The sequence below is a fragment of the Pseudonaja textilis genome, chromosome 1 (genome assembly GCF_049901715.1).
Source record: "Pseudonaja textilis isolate UNSWEBS1 chromosome 1, rPseTex1.2, whole genome shotgun sequence".
Taxonomy (NCBI): Eukaryota; Metazoa; Chordata; class Lepidosauria; order Squamata; family Elapidae; genus Pseudonaja; species Pseudonaja textilis.
In genome coordinates this window covers 53,063,519-53,079,857 of record NC_141990.1, presented here as the reverse complement: position 1 = coordinate 53,079,857, position 16,339 = coordinate 53,063,519, and the positions used below count along the sequence as shown (strand labels likewise).

General features: G+C 39.6%; 1 long non-coding RNA gene across 1 annotated transcript in view; it reads left to right on the top strand.

The window, feature by feature from the left end:
- Window positions 1-16,339, top strand: part of LOC148127622 (uncharacterized) — a 56,196-nt gene that overhangs the window by 24,068 nt on the left and 15,789 nt on the right. The window contains exon 2 of the long non-coding RNA XR_015743838.1: window positions 1,785-1,922. This is a non-coding gene — a long non-coding RNA (uncharacterized LOC148127622). The remainder of the gene's footprint in view (window positions 1-1,784; window positions 1,923-16,339) is intronic.

The following is a 16,339-nucleotide window of genomic DNA, read 5'->3' as shown; positions in this document are numbered from 1 at the left end:
TTCTCTTTCTCAACCCAACCTATACCTCAAGACTGTTCTTATAAGAATAACATGGGACTTTGTAATTTTACTTGCCACTTCAAGTTCTCCAGAACTCGGATGCAAATTTAACAGTAAATAAAGTAAAATAAGCATGAATTCCATTCTTGCACATTTTAAATGCATTAAAGTCAAAGAATGGCTAAGTACTTGAAAAAAATTAAAGGAGGGTAAACAACCCGTTGCATTATTTTGCTTCCAGAGCATAATGAAATATGTTGAAAGATATAAATGGCTTGGCTTGATCCCTAAGGACTGCTTTCTCTTAAGCCTACCTGCTCATTCCCTAAAATCAGAGAGAAAACAGCTTTCCACATGTGAGTAGGCAGGCACCCATCTTAGCCTATTGTACATCCCATGCAGTTCTTCACTCAATCAGAAAAATGATTTCGTATACTGGCCCGACGAACTTCAGAATTTAATCAGTTCATTTGCTGTTGTAAAGGAGGCACAGCAAAGGCATTGCTGTATTTCTTCTGAAACTATAGAGTAGGCAGGTCCCCATTAGTGAGAATTCATTTGATTATGTTTTCCTTGCTAGACTTTTATCTCCTTTGCTTAGTTCCCCTGGATACTTTGCCACTGAGCATTGAACTTAGGAATTACACAAATCAATTTCATTGCAAAACAGTTGTGCTGACCTTGACAGTTAGTTCTGCGCAAAATGAGAGTATGCCACAATCTCTAGCTCTAATTTTGCTGATGTTCAGCAGGTGTTCGACTATGCCAGTTGCAGGCAAGGGCCATAAAGTTGCACACTTTTCTGATGATCTCTCTGCCCACCCCTTAGTAATGATGCAGTTATGTTTACTCTGCTCTACACACACACACACACACACACACACACACACACACCACTACTGTATGAAGTTTTTTTGCCCCTAATCCCTGACCAGGCAGTAGCTTTGCTTATTAGGACAAAGAGGATTACAAGGCTATGTTTGTGCACTTGCATAGGTCTTATCCCACCTCAGTAGAATTGCATATAAGAAGAATTATTTGCTAAATCCACAATTATTTCGAGGAATGTGCAAATTTGAAATCTTTTGCAGTTTAGCCTCCTGTTCTGTTCCTCTAATATAGATATGAGCAAACCTTGGCATTCAAGGTGTTGGTCATCATCACTAAAGACTCATACAGTACCAGGTCAGGTTATTTGAGGGACTGCCTATCTCCAGTAATTTCTTCCTGGACTGACAGAGTTGGCGAGCTCTGGGTTCCCTCAATCAAACAGTGTTATCTCTCAGCGCCCAAGAAGCGTGTCTTCGTTGTTGCAAGACCTGCCCTCTGAAAGGGGAGCTTCCTTGAAATCCATGCAGCTCCCACTGTTGGCATTTTGTAAAGCCCCAAAGACCTGGTTGTTCATCCAGACCTTGTAATGAGAAGGATGAAATCTCTTGTTAAATTGGGGGTTTTGTCATTGTGTGTATATAGAGCAAAGGTGTCAAACATGTCATCACGGTGGCATCATGTGACGTATCGGGACTTTTTTTCCCTTCGCTAAACCAGGCGGGGGCAGGGCCAGCACATGACGCATCCGGCCTGCGGTCCACAAGTTTGACACACACCCCCGCCCCGGTATAAAGCACCCAGATCTCATCTTAGTGTATTCTGCATTGTGCTTTTATTGTTTATTATCTTGTGAGACCTCTAGAGTCAGGTGCTCCTTATATTGAAATATAAGATAAATGAATAAAATCTAAATATTATAGCAATAGCACTTAGACTTATATATTGCTTTATAGCACTTCACAGCCCTCTCTAAGGGGTTTACAGAGTCAGCATATTGCCCCCAACAATCTGAGTCCTCATTTTACTCATCTCGGAAGGATGGAAGGCTGAGTCAACCTTGAGCTGTCAGCATCGAATTCCTGGAGTGAGCAGTAAGTTAATCTGCAATACTGCATTCTAAGCATCGCACCACATTGCTCTTTAATGTCTCTATGTCTTTAGCCTATTTCTGGGGGTGTTTGTTTTCTAGATCAGGGGTCACCAACCTTTTGGACCTCAGAGACCACCAAACTCATAATTTTAAATCCCAGGGACCACTAACCAGTTCTGTAGATGTGGCCTAATTTGTGGGTGTGGCTTGGTGGTCATGTGCCCATTGGCTGGGCATGGCTTGTATGTAAATATTATAAATATTTATATATTTATATAAATATTGAATTTTTTTATAAAAAAAGAGCAATTTTTACCCAAAATCAGGCAAAGCAGGCAGGCAGATTGAGTTGCTCACAGAATTACAGATTCATTCAGAGATCTATCTATCTGCCATTGGCTAGCTCAGTCTGTAACATAAAATTTGCTTGCAAGTAAACTCACAAAATTAACTCACAACACACTATGTACGTAAATATTGAATTTTTTATTTAAAAAAAGAGCAACTTTTACCCAAAATCAGGCAAAGCAGGCAGGCAGATTGAGCTGCTCACAGAATCATTCAGTGATCTATCTATCTGCCATCAGCTAGCTCAGTCTCTCAAATTTGCTTGCCATGAGTCTGCACTAAATAAAAGACCCTTCAGTCCTAAGGGAGGTTCGGCTGTGCCTAAAAGAAGAGCCAAAGATCTAAAGACTAGTTAGAAAGCAAGAAATCCAACCATTTTCTGCTTCCTAGCTAATCTAAATCTCCCTGCAGAGCAGAACAGCTGATGGTCGGAAAAAGGAAAAATAGCAATTTAGCAAGCAAGTTTGCAGGGTAAGGAGCGAGTGGGCGGGGAGGGTTCCCGCGGGCCCTCTGGGCCGCGCAGCCTTGTATTTCTGCTCAACCTGGATTAATTGCTTTGTGGGGGTGCTCTGGGGGTGAGATTTCTCTGCAGCCCACCAAAAATTTTTCATGGCCGCGGCCGCGGCCCACTGGTTGGTGACCGCTGTTCTAGATGATGATGATGATGATGATGATGATGATGATGATGATGTTGTTGTTATTGGATTATAAGAGATTTGTACCCTTTGTACCCACTACACAGCCCATCTGAATTTGTGTGAAGGAGAGTCTTCTGTGGATTCTTTGCAGTTGTAGGAAAAGCTCTTAATTGCACCAGAAGCTTCCCTCCTATTGGAAATAAGAGATGTGTTCAGTCTTGATTCAGAAAGAGGAGAGTTATAACCAAAGTGTGGAAATGTACATTTCGACTTTTCATTGGGAGAGACAATTACTCATGGGCTATATCCTGTCAAGCTTGATCTTAACTTACCAACACAAAATGAGTAAGATTGTTCACAATATTATTTTTCCAAGTATTTTGATTTAGTTGATAGTCACTTGGCCATCTAGTGGCTGCTCTTGAAAATGCATCCAGCAAATATTGGCAAATATCAATAACAATTGTGTTATGAAACACTGTGCCTGCCAATACGTAAAGCCACAACGTGATATACCTATAAGGAATTTGGACCTTGACTGGTGTAGGAAAATTGCTTTGGAAAAGATAGCTAAGCTTCCTAGTCTGAAGAAAAGGAAAATACTTTAATTTCTATGTTTTGGCATAGTTTCATTATTCCACTGTTACTTCTGTAGAAAGTCTGGTAGTTTGATATTGTATCAGTAGTGTCATTAGATGTCCTTCCAAGTTAAAAATAATTAACCAGGAAATCCACATTGTGTAATTGAAACTGTTTGCATTGTTTATGACAGATCAAAAAGTTACATTGGGACATATCAACTCTCCTTCCTCTAACTATATAGCTAATAAAAGTTATCAATCAGGACACCTTGAGAAAAAAAATCCACACTTAAAACAAATGCCCCATTTCAGGCCTTGAGTTGTAAATTTGGGTTCTCTGTATGTCTTATTGCTTCTGAATACTGCCTTTTGGAAGAACATGTTTGTGCTTGTCTACTTGGCATAACCATGAGATTCACCCCTGCAAGGATTCACTATCATTACACCTGCATACATTACATCAGGAATGTGATCCTTCTATTCCAGAATACTGGGTCTATTAATGAGCCCATTAGGCATAATCCTAGAAGTGATTTGTTTTACATTTCTAAGAGCCACATGCAGTAACAGTGATGGGTCAGGAGCTGCCTATTTGTTTGTACGTAAATTCCCCACAAGGTTTGCAAAGTCACCCTCACAGAATCCTGCTCACCCTCATAGAGCCTACAAACTGGAAGGTTTTATGGGTTCTGCAGGCCACAGATTGCTCACGTGTCCTTTGCAATGTATTTCATGTAGTACTTTGGCCCTTCATTTCTCAGTTACCCATTGAAAAATGCATGTGAACTTACATTACCTGATCTCAAACCATTGATCCACCTTGTTCAGTACAGTCTATATCGGGGTGGGAAAGATTTTGCAACTTGTTCCTATGGGCACACTTTCTAAAAATCAATGGCCTCCAAAGGTCAAAACAGGTTTCATCAATGATATTCTGAAGTCAATGAAGCACAACCTGTTTACTGTGTAAAGAGAGAACTGAAGAGGAAATGGAGTCAATTATTTTGCTCTCTAAAACTACTCCGGAAAACAAAATAAAGCAAAAATGTTGTCCCTTTGTGGTAGTCAAAACATGGTGCACAAAAATAAATACCAGAGTTATCTTTAACAGAATCGTGTTATGTTAACAGAATCTTGCAAGACTGAAAGTATTGTTCCTCCTTTCCACTTACTCTTTGGAAAACCAGGGAGGTCCCTTGGGAAATGTTTCTCTTGGCCCCTTCCCCTTCTTTCTGTGAACTGAGGTGGCTTTTACATGCCAGTTGGTAGTCTATGGCAGGGGGCTCCAACCTTGGCAACTTTAAGACTTGTGAACTTCAATTCCCAGAGTTCCTTAGCCAGTCTTAAAAGTTCCCAAGGTTGAAGACCCCTGATCTATGGCTCTTCTTCCTGCCTCCTAAGGCATTCCTACTTACCATTACAAAAATAATGGTATCTTTATTTTGATTAACTATGCCTTACTTTTTTGTAATAATAAGTGGAATTGCCACAGCTACAGTGGTCCCCATCCATGGATTGGCACCAATCTGTGGCATGACAGCAACTGGGCCATGCAAAGGAGCAAAGCCCCATCTGTGGGATATAGGCAGCACGTGAAACCATGCCCCATGGAAAAACAATCCCTGGAAGCAATCCCTGGTGCCTAAAATGTTTGGAGCCACTAAGCTACAGAATTCTGTTCTAAGCAGCATTCCTGCCATCAAATGCTTTAGCTGATCAACAATAGCTGTACAGTATTTCCCAGGTTCCATCTCTGCCTGTCAGATAATTTTTCATTGAACCAAAGCTGGACACCATAAATGTCTTTGCATTCAAATAGCAGCCACTTTTCCATCAGTGTTCATTCAGTTCAGAGTTATCTATGCATGTTAGATCTGGAAATACTTCTGTTAGGCCTGTGATGGTGAACCTATGGCATGTGTGCCACAAGTGCCATGCAGAGCCATTTGTGCCGGCATGTGGGCCATAGGTAAACTTACCCTACTGCGCATGCGTGCACCTCACAGCTGATTTTTCGGCTGGTTTGAGGCCTTTTTTGACCTCCCAGAGGCTTGGAAAAAGCCTCTGCAAGGCTTTTCAGGACGAATAATAGACCCGTTTCATCACTTCCTGTAATACTGGAAGTGACAAAACGGACCTATTATTCGTCCTTGCAGAGGAATGTGCGTATTTGTTCCGATTCACAACATTTTACCTCAATAATACAGATGATTGTTTACTTCCTGGTCTAGTCTACAGGTGATGGATTCCTGTGTATGTACTAGAGGTTTAACTGTTCTTAGTGCCTGAGCCAAGATAAGGCCAGGATGGTATTATTGCAATCACAAATGCTAGTCTTATTCAGGCATTCAATTCCTAGGGATGAATAATTGCATAATTAGGGAAAGAGAAGTATATTCATTGAATCTACTCATATTGTAGCACTAAGCATATTCTGAAAATGATATGGAAGAAATGTTTAGAAGAAACTTTACACAAGTGGAAGAACTTCCAGTACTTGTATTTTTAAGTGGATACCTACGAAGTAACTGAATACAAAAGATGACTTGTGCCAACTTCCATTTTATTAAATGCGTACTGTCGCTATAAGCAGAAAATCAAACAGATGTTATCAAAAATAAGATAATTAACATTTGACATCATTATTGGTCAGGATTTATTATATAGCCTATATAAGTTGTGTGCACTCTTCTGAAGTGTGTAGGTCCTTCTAGTCTGTCCCCAATGCTGCTCAAATAAACGTGACTCTAGCAGATTATGTGGTTTCTACTGATAAATTGGGTCACGTGGAAATTTTCTCCTTCAGTGATGCCAAGTAGAGAATACAGCTAATCCCTGGGTTACAAGCATTCATTTAGTGCCCATTCGAAGTTACGAGATAAGCGCTCCCTAGTGTTTGTGAGCAAGTCCCAAAATTACAAATGTTGTAGCACCACAGTAGTTTTTCACACTTATGAACTACTGCAGAGGTCTGCAACATTCACCCGATTCCCCCGCCCCTGTTCCCCACAACTGCTTCAACTTCCCATCCTGCTTTGCTGGACTCACCTTATAAGATCTATCTCCTCTTTGCTGTGATTTCTTTGCTTTTGTGGGAGAAGAGAGTTGATGGAAGCTCCTGGGTGCCATAATATCACACAAGTTCAGGCACCCATCCTCTTTTGCAGAGACTGGGGCCTGAATTCTCACAAGATCATGGACCCCGGAAACTTTCACTCTCAGTGCAAAAAGTGCTTGCGGTACCTGACTCCTGCTCCTCCACCACCACCACCCATTCCTTTCCACCATCACCAGGACACTTTTTGTCCAGACAGAGACCTGATGGAGACTAGAAGCTTCATCTGTGTGCAAATAGGGCCTTTGAAAACTGAGGGATTCACTTCATTTTCAAAGGCCCCATTTGCACGCAGATGAAGTTTCCAGTCTCCATCAGGTCTCTATCTGGGTGAAAAGTGTCCCAGTGGTGATGGAAAGGAGTTAGAGGAGGGGGAAGGAGTAGGGAACAAACACTTATCATGCCCAGGAATTTCCATTGACTTTCCTCTTTCTGAAAGGGAAAGAGGCAGAGAGGAGACAGATCTTTGCAACGTAAGTGAGTCCAGTAAGGCAGGCAGTGAGAAGCATGAGGTATCTTAATGGTTTGGGGAGGCCTTGAGGGCCTGTTCCATCACTCCCCCCTCCCAGCTTTCGCCACCCTGAGATACCTTATGTGCACTTAATGAACCGCACATTCTCCCACACGTTAAGTTAGCAAATGGGTGAGGGAAAGCAGGGAGTAATCTCATTCAAGGTACAAGATTCACTCCCATGAATCCTCGGGGTACGAATGGAATAGGCAGGCTCCATTCCATTCATAATTCAAGGACTACTTGTATTGAATGTGTTTTCTTCCACATTATACAGGTATTTGTAATAGGTTTATTCACCCCTATTTCCAGGGATACTAGGCCATAAGAACCTTGATATGTTCATTTATTGTATCTGAACAATGATTTTTCCATTATCTACTGGGTAGCCAAGTTCTGTGTGGCAGGATACACCAATACATATTGATTATGCTAGAAATATTCAGTATTCCTGTTTTATCCTTATTCTAGAAAGTTGGATTTATTATTTAAAGCATTCCTAAGCAAAATATAATTTTAACCCACTTACTATTACTTTAGGGCCAGAACTAGCCTGGGGAATACATTTTAAATTCATTCTTCTAATCAGTTTCTCAAATTATTTTGCAGTAAATTTGGCAGTCTTATGTTATTAATACTTATTACTGCAGGATGCTTTTAGGTTATAGAAAGATTTCATGCTAAAATTCTTGCTTTTATATTGTTCTAAACTTAGCAATGGCCACAGATTAAAATCAAATTGATTGATTGACCTACTGAAAATAAATACCATTTATTAAAAGTTATTGAGATTTCTAGAGCAATAGCTTCTTTTTTAGCATCACATGAAATACTGGGTGCTGCTTTAATGGATAGATATGTTGAACCAACAGTTCCACGTGATGTGAAACATATCTTCAAAAACATTGCATAACTGCTCACATCCCTACTTTTTCCACGTCATCCATGAATTTAAAAGAGTCTCTAGAGGGAAGCTGTGACCACGATTAGGACCCAATATTATGCAGTATATTGGGTAAAGGGTTGGGTTTTTTATCAGAGAAATATAAATTTAAGTTGCTACTTAAGCATGGAACTCATTACTGACTACTGAATGTATCAGTCATTCTCTCTCAATCCAACTTACCTGTCTCTTGCACATATGGAAAATATGTGGTCCTCTCTGCAATAATGCCTCATTACCTAGGAGCCACAAGTTGTCTAAACAGAGGAGGCTGGGTTGCAATGGTTTTAGGTTCCTATATTACGTTTGCACTTACCGCAAAAGTTCTCAGTTTCTGAGACTCTGCATTACATAAAAAAGTAAAAAGAAACAAGTATTCTTCCCAAGAGTTCTCAAAGAGATTTGCCATTCAGCAAAAATCTGGATCCATCAATAATATCATCTTATTTGATACCTTAATTGTTCTACTTTGTGTATTGAACTGTAGTCAACTAACTCATATATTTGTGAGGTCATCAACTTGATATGCAGAATCAGTGCATTTCATTCTTCCAATAACAAAACTTAAGAAGGCACATTGTTTCACAACAAATGCACAAGCAAGATAAACATTTAACTCCCTTGTTTTCCAGTTAGGGGGAATGCAATAAAGCAGTGAATGAGTGAATGAGGAAAGACGGTGAAAGAAAACAAGTTGAACTGGTTTACATCCATCTCTCATGGCTTTAAGAAACAAAGTATTGTAGTTGCCTTAATTTTAAACACAGCTCACCTTGTTGTACCTGTCTACCAAAAGCAAATCTAATAGTTATTTAAAACAGAAACTTGCCCTAAGTTTGAAAAGCTAGTTTCCACAAGACCTGCCAGCCAACTCCTTCTGTAATCCTCTTTAAATAGGCCTGCAGCCAATCTTCAGTTAGTGGAAGGACTAAAAGGGACAATCTCACTCCTCCCCTGAACGTCCAGGAAACCTTTGCATAGGTAAGAATAAGTTCACAACTTGCATCAAAAATTCTGATTTCAAAAAACTGGTTTTCATTGCCAGTTGAGTCAGTTCACGTGGTGATCCCTTAATTTGTTCAAATCCATTTTATATGCAATCCCTTTTTAAATCCTTGAGAAAAGGATATGCAGTAGATATAGAAGTGTGATGTATTTGGAATCTTGGTTGCAGTTTATTTAGCAACCACTTGATGGCGTCCTTCACTTGCAACATTTGCATTACTCTAGCTGACTGGGCAAATAACATCTATAACTTGAGTCTCCTAAGTTAATTAAAAGCATGTTTCGTATTAAAATAAAACTGCCTCAGCCGATGCATAGCAGCAATTATTCACCATCTTCTGGCGAGCAACGGGATGATATATCAGCGTCAGCAGTAGTGTCAGACTCCGGAGGACTATTTCATATGGGAACAATGTCCAGAATTTGATTATGGAGGAGGGAGATGACCAAAAGAGGCCAAGGGAAGCTGTTCTTAGCTTATGTAAATATTGAAGGCTACCACAGACATTGGCACATTCTTCACATTGCTAACCACATAAGTGTATGAGTAATAAAGGAGAGCAAGAGGATGGTTCAGGGCATGGAAGAATGAAGTTCCTTCTGCTGCTTGCTTTATTCAGATGTCACTGAGAAGAAAACAGGACATTTCACACATACAGGCACTCACTCTCACACACAATTTATCCCCCGAAGTTTGTTCTCACACAATCCAAATACATGATTGGGCTGACAGAACAGAAGGAAAAATCTGCAATCATATACAGGGAGGAGAGAGAGAGAGAGAGATGCTATATTTATAGCACGGATTTTTTTCCCATCAATGGTTGCATTCCTTTGGATATAGTCTGTCAGGGGCTGCATGCCTGGGTTGGGTGGAGTTATTCTTTCTTTTACCACAACTGCCATTACCGTTTCTCTCCCTCCTCGCCTCCCCACTCAGAAATCTGCTAGCAGATAGCAATCATATACGTATCACAGAAATGCCATTACTGAAGGCTTTCTCCAGATTTTATTCCATCTATTAACAACAGTTTGATTTGATGTTTTTGTCATTTGGTGGTGTTTATGTTCAAACTGGTCATGGAGTGACTAGTTTTGGCCTGCCACCTAGTGGTAGGTAAATAACCAATTGGTTAAATGGCCTTAAATTTTCATTTAATGGTTTTTACTTGGAGAACCAAGTTTCTCTAATTTTCCATCCTCCTCACTCTTTAAATTTCCCTTGATTTTTCCATTCTTTATCAGTATTTTAACACCCTGACAAGACAAATGTAGGACAGGTTATATAGAAACTAATCTGGTTTTCTCTACAGTTCTTTTATTCACTTAATCAACCCTCCCATTTCTTTATTATCCCCTTTCCAATGTAATAGGATGTAATGAGGCATATATGTAATATTCTACATTACATATGTAAAATGTGTAATGAAACATATTTCCAATCCAGTTTTTCTTCTAGGTACCTGAACTTCAATTCCTAGAAATTTACAGGTAGCATTTCAATTGCTTGTTAATTCTGACAATCACAACTCACAAATCTATAGAGGTCATCCAGGCTGGAAAAGGATGCATAAGCAGAACTCTGCTGGACCTCAGGAAGTGAAAATTTATCTCTACTCTAGTATTCCATTTCCCACAGAGCTACCCAGATGTTTGAAGCCCATAAACACAGTATAATGGCAAAAACATTCTACTGCTGCTCCCTTGCATCTCATAAAGGCATATTATATCTGATCTTGGAGGTAACATATAACATTTTATGCATCCCATTTGGGTAAAATCCAGATTTTTAAGTGGAGTGATTTGGAATAGATCTGTTATTATTATTTTGCCAGCCCGAGATAGATGGGTGTGTGAACTATGTTATGAGGAATAAGGGCAGCCAACCCAAAGGAAAAACAAAATCCATTGTTTAGGTAAAATGCCAAGGTGAGGAGTGGCAGGAAGAGTTTTGTGATCAACACATCTGCTTTCAAATCAGAGTGTCTACAGGCCACTTGCAATTTCTTAGTGATGGAGAAAAGCTGGAGATCGAGCAAGGTCCTTAATTTTAGCATTTGCTTTGTCTCTTTCTTATCTAGTCTCTTGTTTTGAGCAGGTATGCAATGTTTTCTGAACTGCATTAACTTGCTGGCCTTATGGCAGCTACAGAATAAGGGAACTTGGAGGTCTTCTAGCCCAACCCCTTGCTCAAGCAGGAAACCCTATACCATTTCAGACAAATGGTTGTCCAATCTCTTCTGAAAAACCTCCATTTTTAGAGTATCCACAACTTCTGGAGGCAAGTTGTTCCAATTGTTCTAACTGTCAGGAAATGTCTCCTTAGTTCTAGGTTGCTCCTTTCCTTGATTAGTTTCCATCCATTGTTTCTTGTCCTGCCCTCAGGTGCTTTGGAGAATAACTTGACTCCCTCTTCTTTGTGGATCTCCCCTAAGATATTAGAACACTGCTATCATGTCACTCCTAGTCCTTCTTTTCATTAAGCTAGACATACCCAATTCCAGCAACCAGTCTTTATGTGTTTTAGCCTCCAATCCCCTATTCATCTTTGTTGCTCTTCTCTGCACTCTTTCTAGAGAGTCTCAACATCTTCTTTTACATCATGGCAATGCAACCCAAACAGGATGCAGTATTCCAAGTGTGTCTTAAATACCTTATAAAGTGGTACAAATATAAAGTTGATATGTTTTATGGAACTGATCTCTTTTGCTTTTCTCTCAGACCTGGATGAATAGCTCTACTACAAAGTGCACTCATAATTTGAAAAAAAAAATATTCCTGCATTTGGCATAAAATCTTTTAATAATAGCTTGCTAACATGTAAAACTGAATACATAAGCAGCAGTAAGCATACCACGCTTTGCCTCTCCCTATTGCTTACAGCAGGTTCATTTGCTGTGGGGATCTTTCCATTTCTCTCAAACGCTTTCAAAAGAATTGAAATGTGACTATGTTTGGAATGTATCCATTTATTCTAGATACACTCTGGGTTCTTTAGGTTTGCAGCCTGTAATTACTGAACACCAGGACCAATTTGGAACCTCTGGTTGGCATGGCTATTGTTGCATGATTTAGCTCACCTACTTCTTAGACCCACCCCCCTCCCCTAAATTTGTCCCAGTAATTTCTAAAACTAGGACTTCTGTTGCATGGGAGATTAAACATGTATTTTCTCATGCCCTCTTCCAAATTCATCTTAGGTAGTGTTTTATCTCTTTCAGATATTCAAGTGCAACACTAAGTTCAACAAATCTCCTACAAACTGAAGTTTGCTAGAGGGTCTCTTCACATGAACATCATCTTAATACTGGTTGACTGAGAATCTTTATCGACATCATATGAATTGTGTTTCTTTGTGGTTCTAATACATTCAACAGCATCATTTTGAATAACTGTGCCATAGACATGGGTAGGCTGCTGGGGCTCGCAGGGGCTCAGGGGAGCCCCTAGCTAAGATTCTGAAGGGCTCAGAGAGCCCCCAATAACCTCAGAGAGACAAACAGCAAGGAAAAGCTCTTAATAGGTTTAATTGAACTTCTGGGCATTCAGTCAAGAGCATTTCACACCTCGTAAAAGTGTTGCAAGCTAGATAAACAATCTACTTAGTGCTTGTGAGGCAGAGCCATTGAGAAAATCAGATAACATAACCACTAGCCTCCAAGGGGATTAATTCCCAAATAACAAGAATCACATAACTCACCAGAAACTCCACTAAGACTCCAAGATCCCTCTCATAGTCACTGTTATTAAGCCTGGTTTCACACAGTCTTTTATTTAAGTATTAAATGCACGAAATAACAAACTACGTTTTGGTATATATCCTTTTTTAGGTAATTAGGGCAAAGAAGCGACGTGTTGGCCGCACCCACCCAGTCACATGACCCAGCCATGCCCATCCAGCCAGTAATTAAGGCAGAGAGCCTCTTGCTAAAAAATTTGAAACCCACCCCTGGCCATAGATGAGGTTGATCCTGCTGAATGACTCTATCAACATCAACATATACTTTGGTCTACACAACACGGATTGACAACACAGATTGCTCTAGTGGTTAAGTCACCAGGCTAGAAAGCAGGAGACTGTGAGTTCAAGTCCCCCTCATAGCCATAAAGCCAGCTGGATGATCTTACTCTCTCTCTCAGTAAGAGAGAAAGTAGTTATTCTCTCTTGGCCCAATTCACCTCACAGAGCTGTTGTTGTGGGGAAAATAAGAGAAGGAAGGTTTGTTAGATCTGTTCACTGCCTTGAGTTATTTGTAAAAAAAAATAATACAGGTGGGAAACAAAACATAAAATGAATCATATAGAATCATAGGACTCAAAGGAACCTTGGAGATCTTCCAATTCAACCCTCTGCCCAAGGCAGGAACCCTTATACCAGAGGTTTCCAAACTTGGCAACTTTCGACTTGTGGACTTCAACTCCCAGAATTCTCCAGCCAGCATAGCTGGCCAGAGAATTCTGGGAGTTGAAGTCCACAAGTCGTAAAGTTGCCAAGTTTGGGGAACCCTGCCTTATACCATCCCAGATAAATGGCTATTCAATCTTTTCTTGAAAATCTTTAGCAATGGAACACCCATAACCCTGGAGAGCAAGCTGTTCCATTGATTAATCATTCTCCCTGTCAGGAAATTCCTCCTTATTTTCAGGTTAGATCTCCTTCTGATGAACTTCTACTTATTGCTTCTTCTTGCCCTGCCCTTAGGTGCTATAGAGAATAAATCAATGCCTTCCTTCCCTATGATAGCTCTTCAGTTATTGGAAGATTGCCAACATGCTTCTCCTTAGCCTTCTCTTCGTTAGGCTAAATATACCTAGTTCCCTTAGCAATTCATCATACAATTTAGCCTCAGTTAAAGATGAGTTTGGATGTGATCTAGAAAAGTTTGTCTTAAGTTTATATGTTATTAAATTATCAGCACAATAAACTAATAAATGACTACGATGGGTTGGATCTAGATATATTCATGCTTGTAGTACAATCACTGAAATCTTATTTTCTTAAAAAAAAAAAGACCTATTAAAAAGTGGTTGTGATTCTGCTATGTTATTTAATGTTAAGTTAGCAACAATGCACATTCACACATCACGCTCAGGAAATTTAGAACTGGAGGGTGATGGAGGTATGCTAGTAAATAATTTCAGAATGTGCATATCATGGACCAAGTGCAACATGCCATAAATATTTCTTGGCACTCATAATGTTCATGAAAAGTATGTACCAACTGTGACCTATTATAGCCCAAAGTACTATGCAAATTAATTGTAGCCAAGTTCACTGATGTGCTTTCCATATGGCTTGGAGTGTTTCATAAGTTTCCTACCCAGTGGCTCCATAGAAGTACTATTTTTTACTAGGGATTTTTTTTTTTTGTCTCAGATGGAATCTAAATGCTTGGCAGCCTTTTTTTCCATCAGTTGCTTCATGCATCTGGTATTTTAACTATATCTATTTATGTAAACCATCTTGGTTGCATACATGAGATGGTCTCCATGCTCCTGATGCAGCCTTAGTAACATTGATACTTATCTATGTCAGTACTGGCTTTTCCTAAACAACCAGGGGTTTACCTGACAACACTAATGTCTGTCCATCTGTTAATAATAAAGATCTGAATTCAGTTGATGCAGAGCTCTGCACAAGAAGTCTCCAATCCCACCAGCAACCATAGATTGGAATTAGAGTTATAAATGACTGGGTCTTGGTTTTATGGAATAAAAGGAATAGCATGCACATGAAGAATTGGAATGAAGAAAAGACAATTGACTCTTCAGGCAAAAGTCCTTGAAGGAATTAAAAACTAGTTGTAATGTATCTGTTAGGGGCTCCTGACATCATCTCACAGGCATTAGGAAAAATTTGTGATACAAGCCCAAGTCACCTCTGACTTCTATGCATGAGCTCTGATATTGTGCATACTTGGTGCTCACAGGAGATTGGAATGTTTTTCGTGGTTAGGCATTACTGTGGAAAAGAAAGGCATTTTTCTTGCCAAGAGCCCAACCAATTATGGCACTTCCTACTTTCTTATATTCTGCTGATATGTTCTCAGAGCACTTAATTAAATTCTTCTCAGTCATCCCTCCTTGAAGCCAGATGACAACAAATTCATTGCCAAACAAGCACAAACTAGTATTTTGCTTCAATTTGTTTTCTGTTTTTACTTCTTAGTTCATCAGGTACCTGGAGATTAGGACAAGAGGCAGACAATGAGGAAAACTAAGTAGCATCTGTGTTTTCCATATCATGAGGGCACCCATGGCAAGAGATGCAATTTTCTCCTGGGAGGTCTGTAGAAATGTTCTTATAGATCTCACTAAGCCAGATATAGGCATTCCTAGGAGCTAAATAAACTTCCAGGTTTTGCTTTCTTTCTGGGGTAACCAAAAATAAGATAAAGGCAATTATCAAATGATTGACCTCTATTATGAGTGTGGGAGGCAGGATGGAAGAGGAGTTTAGTTGGATTGACAAGAGGAGGCCCAACCTGAAGTGGCTGTGGGAAAGGAACATTTCAAAGAGACTGCCTTAATTGGCTTGTTTTAAGTCCATCTGGGGATTTATTCTTACAGTTTTCAAGAATGTATTTTTATCCCTGACTATTATTAAAAATGCCTTTCTAAAATCCATGCAGCTCTCACTTCTGTGAACATTTAATCACAGATGGTAGACTTCACAATAACCACTATTATTAATACCAGTAATTTCAGTTCTACTTTTAAAAAGTAAATTATTTTACTGACATCAATTTATTTCACATCATTTTATCATTTTTCATATCATTCATACTGGTAAAAGTTCCTTGCTTAGCCTTTTTCAGACCCTGTTGAGGTAATTCCCTGTTAGGAGAATGATTGCATACAAGGAGACATAGTGAGAGAAGTGTTTGAATAATACATACACAGCACACAGATACACTGTACAGTAAATGTAGGTTTTTACTTCCAGAAACTTTTAAGCGAAGTTTAAACACAGTCCAAAGTCATTCACAGATAACAGATCAGTCAATTTTCAGTCCAGGGATAATCCAATAACAAAGTCCAGGGTCAAAAAACAGTTCAGTAACAGACTTACATCAAATCCAAGAATAACAGTCCATTTAGAAGGAACGGCAATACTCTCCAACAGAAGGAAACAGAGACTCACTGAGACACGCTCTCTTCTGAGACTGAGACTGAGACTAAGACTAAGACAAAACAACCCAGGTTTCTGGCTCCATCTTATGGCCGTTTGAGAAACCACACTCAATTACAATTTTCTTAAAGATAACAGTATTAAA